General features: G+C 47.2%; 1 long non-coding RNA gene across 1 annotated transcript in view; it reads right to left on the reverse strand.

The window, feature by feature from the left end:
- The window catches only part of LOC143672791 (uncharacterized), a 44,360-nt gene extending 37,733 nt beyond the window's left edge, over window positions 1–6,627 (reverse strand). Inside the window, exon 1 of the long non-coding RNA XR_013170041.1 lies at window positions 6,417–6,627. This is a non-coding gene — a long non-coding RNA (uncharacterized LOC143672791). The remainder of the gene's footprint in view (window positions 1–6,416) is intronic.
- Between the last annotated feature and the right edge of the window lie 738 nt (window positions 6,628–7,365).

Here is a 7,365-nt window from a genome sequence, read left to right on the forward strand (position 1 = left end):
ATGCCCTCAATCATGAGACTTACTCTTCTGAAACTTATGTAGGTAGCAGAGAAGCTTAGACTACCTATAGACATGCCTAAGAGTTACTTCTGTAGGACATCTTTTGTTGCTGAGATGTAGCCTCACTTTCTCTAAGCCCAACTCTGCAAGTGAAATCATTGTCCTCCCCCCTCCCACATGGGACACAACATCCAGGGGTGAAAGTCTCCTTGGTAACATGGGAGATGACTCCCAGGTATGAATGCAGACCTGGCACCATGGAATCAACAATTCCAACCTGACCATAAGGGGGAAAAAATGTAATTAATAAAGTATCAGTGGCAGACAGAGTTCAATAGGGTTGAGAGGTTACTTTGGAGGTTGCTCTTATGCAAGCTTCAGTTACACTTTGCTACCTATCATAACCTGCCAATCCCCAGTGAGGACCACTCCAGCCAATCCTAAAAAACACCTAGGGCAATATATAAGATTCCACAAATGTTTCATGCACTAGAGTAACTGTCCAGAAACCTACAACATCTAGATGGGTCCCTTGTCGAGATAAGTCCTGAAACCCTGCCCTGACTCTCCAGAACATCAGATAGATCCACCTCCCTACCCCATATTATTGACAGACCCTTCCAATATGGAAAATTTAGAATTGCCATAGCCCAAACACCCCTAAAGAGTGGAATGGAAAGATCAAAGGTGATGGTGGAGTTATACAGAGAAGATAGGATTTAACAAATGAATATGAATGCTGAATCATTAAACTGATATCTCTTTCAGTCTCCACTATTTTAGAGCAGCTGGAAGTAAAAACCTAAAGCTGTGAAACTGTAACCCATGTCAACCTCTGAAATGTGTTCTACAACTAACTGTCGTGCTGTGTTTTGAAATTTATAGCTTTTTTGTAATTATGCTATTTTTCTCAAAAAAAGGAGAGAAAAATGTAGATTGTGATGATAAAAAATATTCAATTCCTATTGCCTCCTACATTCTGGAGCAGCTAGAAGGAAAAGAGGATCTTATGATAGCCCCATGACAAACTCTGGGATTTGTCCTGTAACTGCATGTTGAAGAGTGTATTGAAATGTTTTCCTTTTTATTTCTTTGCTTTGTATATATGTTATGCTATACAACAAAAAAATAAATAAAAACTATCTGAAGTCAATTCTGTTTGTCATAAATTTGTCTCTTGATAATTATGTAATAAAGATTTTTTAATTTCTATGTTAATATTGGGTAGCATGAATTCTGCATTGAGAAATTGAACTGCATATACGTGGTAGTTGTAAATTCAACCAGAATATGAAAATATTTTTTAATTAGATAAATCATAGGTTTACAGAAAAATCATACAGAAAATACAGAAGTCCTATTTACCTCCCTCCTATTATTAACAGTTTGCATTAGCATCGGTGTCTTAGTTACAACTGCTGAGTGAAACTTTTTTGTTCTAAAGTTATGCTCACACCAGTTCTTGAAGAATAATCATAACTACATTAAGATATGTGTGTTAATTTAACAGGTTTAACTGCCTGTTTGGGATGTTGATAGGTAACTTAGATGAGTTCAGCAAAAAAAAAAAAATGTTATCTGGAGAAATGTTAGTTATAGAGAGTTCCTTTCACTCCCCCCAAGAACTAAATGGATCGCTTTTTATCCAAACATTTCTAATTTCACTGTCTTGTGTTTCACGTTGAAAATATTTTTGCTTTTTTCCTTTGAGTGCCAATTTCTTACTAATGCCATTTCTTAATGTATCATGCTTATTTGGAATGTGTTTTAACTATTTTTGTATAGTGTAAATGGAAACATGCACATTTTGTACATTGTGCTGTTTTTGCATGTGGGACTTATGCAGCCTGATCGAGTTTTACTCATCATTTGGTTACACTAACTTAGGAATGTTGGTCATATCAGACATTAAATTTAAAATTGGCCACTATTAATTAAAATTAACTTTTAAATGTTTATAGGAGTATGTACTGTGAAGTGATCTGAAATTTGTAAGTTTTTTGTCATGAACTGTACTGTTTGTAATTACTGTAATGTAATAAAACTAGCTATGGTGACTAAAAGAAAACATGAGATAATATTTCATACCCATCAATGGAATATTATTCAGCTATAAAAAGGAATGAAGTCCTGTTAGATGTGACAACACTGATGAAACTTGAAGTCATCATATTGTGTGAAATAAGCCAGATGTAAAAGGACAAATATTACCTGAGTTCCCTGATATGAAACAATTTGAGTAAGCAAACTCACAGAGTGAGAATCTAAAATACAGTCTATGAGGGGATGGGGTGGGGAAAGGGAATGGGAAATTGAGGCTTAATAGTTGCAGGGTTCTGCTTTGGAACAATGGAAATATTGTGGTGATGGTAGCACAACACTGTGAATGCAATTTGCAACACTGAAATATATATCTGAAGATGACTGAAAGGGGAAATGTTAGATTGCATATGTGGCAACAGAGTAAAAATTTTATAAATATCCATCGAACTATATTATACAAATAGGACTTTAATTAATAGCACAAATATAAAGATGCATCATCAGTTATAACAAATGTTCCACACCAATGCAAGTTGGTGGTGGGGAAGGATATAGGAATCCTGTATTTTATACATGATCGTTCTGTAGACTCCCAACTTCTCTAACAAAGCTATAAAAATCAGTAGGTATACAGAAGATTTGAACACCATTAATTGAAAATATTAAGGAGAATAACTAGGACACAGTAACCAGTAATTCTAGCATTTACAATCCTTACATGCACCCACAAAATATTCAGTCATGCTGGGCTTTAAAGCAAGTATCAACAAAATTGAAAGAACTGAAATTATACAGAATATATTCACCTAGCATAGTAAAATTAAATTAGAAATAAAACCCAAAAAGAAACAAGATAATGCACATATGTTTGGAAATTAAGAGACAAACTCCTAAAAAATGCAGGGATCACAGAATATTCCACAACGAAAATAAGAAATATTGACAAAAAAGTGTGTATGTATATTTATAAAATCAGTAAGCTAAGTAGGCAACTAAAAGATAGAAAGAAACAGAAAGTTAGGGTTAAAGAAAACAGGAAGAAATAATGATGATGAGAGGAAAACCCAATAAATTAGAAAACAAATCTACGATGGAGAGAATCAAGAAAACCAAAAGCTGGTGCTTCAAAAAGATTAATAAAACTGTTAAAGAACCTTCAGAGATTAATGAAGAACAAGGAAGAGATCAGAATAACATATAACAGTAGAAAATGGGTCATCTCAATAAAAGGGCCCTCAACCCACAGGCAAGAGGCTGCATAGAGATGCCATGGGGACGCAGAAGGAGGCCTCTCCATGGGGAGAAACAAGAAGAGAAGGAGCAAGAGGAGGAGGAGGAGGAAGAACAGGAGTGGGAGGAGGAAGGGAGAAGGAGGAGCAGGAGGGGGCAGGAGAAGGGGAAGGAGGAGCAGGAGGAGGAAGAACGGGAGAAGGAGACACATCCTTGGATATTCTAAGATGTCAGAAAGTGTAGATGAGCAAACCAGGGGTCTAGGTGGTTTGAACTTTAGGCTTGGAAAAGGTCAGGACCAACCCTGCCATGCAGAAGTCTCATAAACACAAAGCAAGTCCAAGTAAATGGGCTCCTGCAAGGGTGGACTCACCTCTCCCACCCACCAAGAGGAGAAAATGGGCCTTTCAGAGTAAATGGGGGGATTACAGAAGACACCTGTAGTGCGGAAGTCAGAAGTGTTTCTATCTCTTCCCCAAATAAGGCCTAATTTGGACATTTACACATTTAATTTCAAATGAAAACTACCCTGTTGTTGCCCAGCAACAGTTAAAGGGGAAAGTGGAATACAAGAGCAGCCTCATTTCAGCATCAGAAAATGAGATTGGAGAGGTTTTCCCTGGTAACACAGTCTGTCACTTTCAGTGGGGAATGCCACACCTACATACATGTGATTCTGAGACTTCTATGACCACCTTTCCCTCAGGGATCCTAGTCGGTAATCAGTCACTTCCTAGGAGTGACTGTGGGGGTTGGGGAAGGAGGGTCCTTCTGTGAGCAGGTGCTGCTGGGCAGGGATGTGGGGTCTGGCAGGTGGGGATGCTAGGGGTTGGGTGTGTCTGGGTCAGGGGTTCTGGGGGTCAGGATGTTGGATGTCAGGGGTGCGGAGGTTTAGGGATACTTTGTGTCAGTGATGCTGGAGTTCAGGTGTGCTGGGGTCAAGGACATAGGGAGTTCAGGGGTGTGGGTGTCAGGGGTGCTGGGAATCAGGGGTGTTGGGTTTGTGGATGTAAATGGTCAGATGTGCTGAGAATCAGAGGGGCTGGGGTCAGGGATGTGGGGGTTCATGGATGTAGGTGTCAGTGGTGCTGGGAATTAGGGGTGTTGCAGTAAAGCATGTGGGGTGTGTGGTGTCAGGGGGCAGTGGCTAGAGATTCCAGGGATTGGAGGAACAACTTGTTGGGCTTGGGGCCCCCATGGACCCAGCACTAGCTGGGCACCCCCATGTGGAAGTAGCCATGCAGAGTGCAGCACAGCCCGGGGCTGCAGGAATCACACCATGGGGGCTCCTGGTCCTCAGTGTCTTCATAGGTCACAGCATGCCCCACCTTCTGGCTCCAGGGCCAGCGACCTGAACCACTCTGGAAGTGGCCTCCCATGTCTCACCAGTAACATCAGCAGCCAAAAATAGGCACCTAGACCAGGCAGCTTGGCCCTTCCCAGAGGAAGCCTTTAATTCTCCACCCAGTCCCTAGACCCCACACCCAGCCCCAGCCCACACAGCTGGGATCTGTCCTGTAACTACTTGTTGAAGAGTGCTTCGAAAACTACGGCCTTTTTATTTCTTTGCTTTGTATATAAACTGTACAATAAAAAAGCTTTTTAAAAAGACCCTTTATAATGGTTAAAACAGTCACTGCACCTTCAAATGGCTGAGAAGGGTCTGCCAAGAGAAGGAGTCAATAAGCTCCTCCCCGCCCTGATCACTCACAATCATATAAATCCAGAAAGGAGTGTTCTTTGGAGTTTTGGGCCCTTATGGAAGTAGCCTCTTCAGACGATTCCCCATGGCCCCCCCATGCAGAGTCCTTCTGTGTACCGAGTGATGAGAAGAGGGAATGGGGGTGGGGTTGGGAGGTAGGGACCAGGGTTCTGTGATCACAGCCACTGCCAGTACATGGTTCCAGTTTAAGGCAAGGGGATATTCTCTCTGACTGGCCCCACCCTCCTTCCTGCCTGTCCCAGGTGTCCCTGTCCACCCCATGCCCCACTCTTCAAAGTTCCCTAGCAGTGAGCAACCACCCAGGGGCCAGGACCTGCAGGTTCTGTGGAAGCCCTGACCTCTTCCACTCCACCCGGTCCCCAGCGCCTCACCCCCAGCCCTAGCCCACACAGCTCTGGCCCAAAGGAGTGTCCAATAAACCTGAAGAGGTCAGGAAAGACCTGTTGAATAGCAGACTCTACAAAGGCAGCTCCAACGGGTTTTCTTCTCACATTTTCAAGGTTCATATAAACAGCTGAAACCCCAGAAAAAACTTCTCGGTCAAAAGCAGTGTGCTGCCCCCCACCCCCACCCCAGAGAAAGGTGATGAAACCTGGGCAGTCTCCAGATCTTGACTGCAAACACATGACCACACAATATAACATCTCTCCAGGGAAGCTTCTCCATTTGCGTACTGCAGGTCTCACAGTCTCACCTGTCCTGAAAACAGGACCTAATGCACAGGGGTCTTCATGGCTGCCCTAGGATTTGACCGCAAAAGGGCAGCAGCAGAGAGGGGTCGCGTTCACTGTGGGGCCTTGCAAGCAAAAAAAGTCCTTTCTGCAGGCACGTATGCACTAAAGATGGGCTATATTAAGGGGCTGCGTTTCAACCCCTCAACCCCTAATTTCCCACTGTGTCGCCAGAAGATGAGGGACTACAGGCAGCTTGGGCAGCGGCCTGGGCGTGGGTAACCGTATTTTTGTGGCTATACTTGGAGAAGGATCCACGCGCTTGAGCTTGGGTGGCAGCCTCCGGGGGAAGGAGCCGACAGGAGCGTCCTTCAGCTTCGTCACCTAGAGCCCAGTGATAAGCCCTCAGTTCTCAAGGCCAGTTGATCTCGCCTGCGGCGCCCCACCCCCAGCCTATCCTGTGCGGACTCGCTGAGTGGGTGAAGGCTCGCGCCCCCGGGGAACCCCGGCTCTGGCGCCCAGAGCCGCCTCATGGCACTGGGGTGCAGGAATGCACGGGGATGCGTGGGGGTGTGCGGGGGTGCGAGGGTGGCCTCAAGAGGGGACCAGAAACCGGCACCGGTGGCGGTTGGCAGTAAGCCTGGCGGGCCCTGCGTCTTTGTGTCCCGCGGGGCCGTCCGCGCTGCTCCCGCGAACCCAAACCCCTCCCCACAGCGCGCCCTGGCCGCGGCGACCCACGAGCAGCTCACCTGCTAGACGAGGCGACAACAGCAGTGCTGTCTCCATGACTTGGCCACGCTGCGGACCTGGTGCCCAGCAGTGTGCTCCGGCCTGGCAACATCCGGGAAGTTGGCCGCACCCGCCCTGCCTCCACGCTAATTAGCGACGGCCCCGCCCCCCAGATGCCGTCCCTCCTCGCCCCAAGCTCCACTTCTGCCCGCCCTTCGGGCTCCGAGTGGAGCGTAAGCTGTCTGTACCTTATGTGGCTGTGTTCCTGAAGGACCGCGGCCCTGTCCGTGCGGGGTCCCGGTAGGGGGAGGCGCAGGCGGCGGTTCCAGCGGGGCCGGAGGCAGTACTTGGTCCACCTGGGTGCCACTGGCGCCGCGCAGGGTGCAGGTGAAGGTGCGCCACCAAGAGCGCTGGAGCGCGCGTATGCGGCAAGGCTGGAGCTGGGGTCAAGGCTTAACCCTGGGGGTGGTCACAGAGCAGGGGCAGGAGGCTAGGCAGAGAGGGCTCAGGGCTCAGCGCGGAGGACATGGGATCGGTGCGGGATGACTCCTGGCCGCGGCTGGGTCTCACTGCCTGAGGTTTTGGACCATCAAGCAGCCACGGAACGAGCGGGATGAGCAACTCCAGGGGTTTGGGGCGGTGGGCTCTGGACCTTCGCGAGAGCCGCAGACCCAGAAGGCTCGTAGCGCAGCGGGAGGGTATGGCGAGTGCGGGGTAGGGGGTCCGAGGGAGCACAGCCTCACCCCACCGCCCCTTCCCCCGGGCCCGGGGAGTTGTCTCGTCGCCCCGCTGTGGACAGTCGAAACCCCTGCCCTTACCCCTCACCCGACAGGACCCCTCTTTGGCCCCACCCTGGCTCCAGACATCCTACTCCGCACCAACTCCATGAGTCTCCCTTGTTGCCTGTGTGCAAAACCTTGATCCTTATCTTTTCCGATTTCCCCTTTTTTTTCTTTCTCAGGTTTCTGT

This window comes from Tamandua tetradactyla (assembly GCF_023851605.1).
Source record: "Tamandua tetradactyla isolate mTamTet1 chromosome 15 unlocalized genomic scaffold, mTamTet1.pri SUPER_15_unloc_3, whole genome shotgun sequence".
Lineage (NCBI taxonomy): Eukaryota > Metazoa > Chordata > Mammalia > Pilosa > Myrmecophagidae > Tamandua > Tamandua tetradactyla.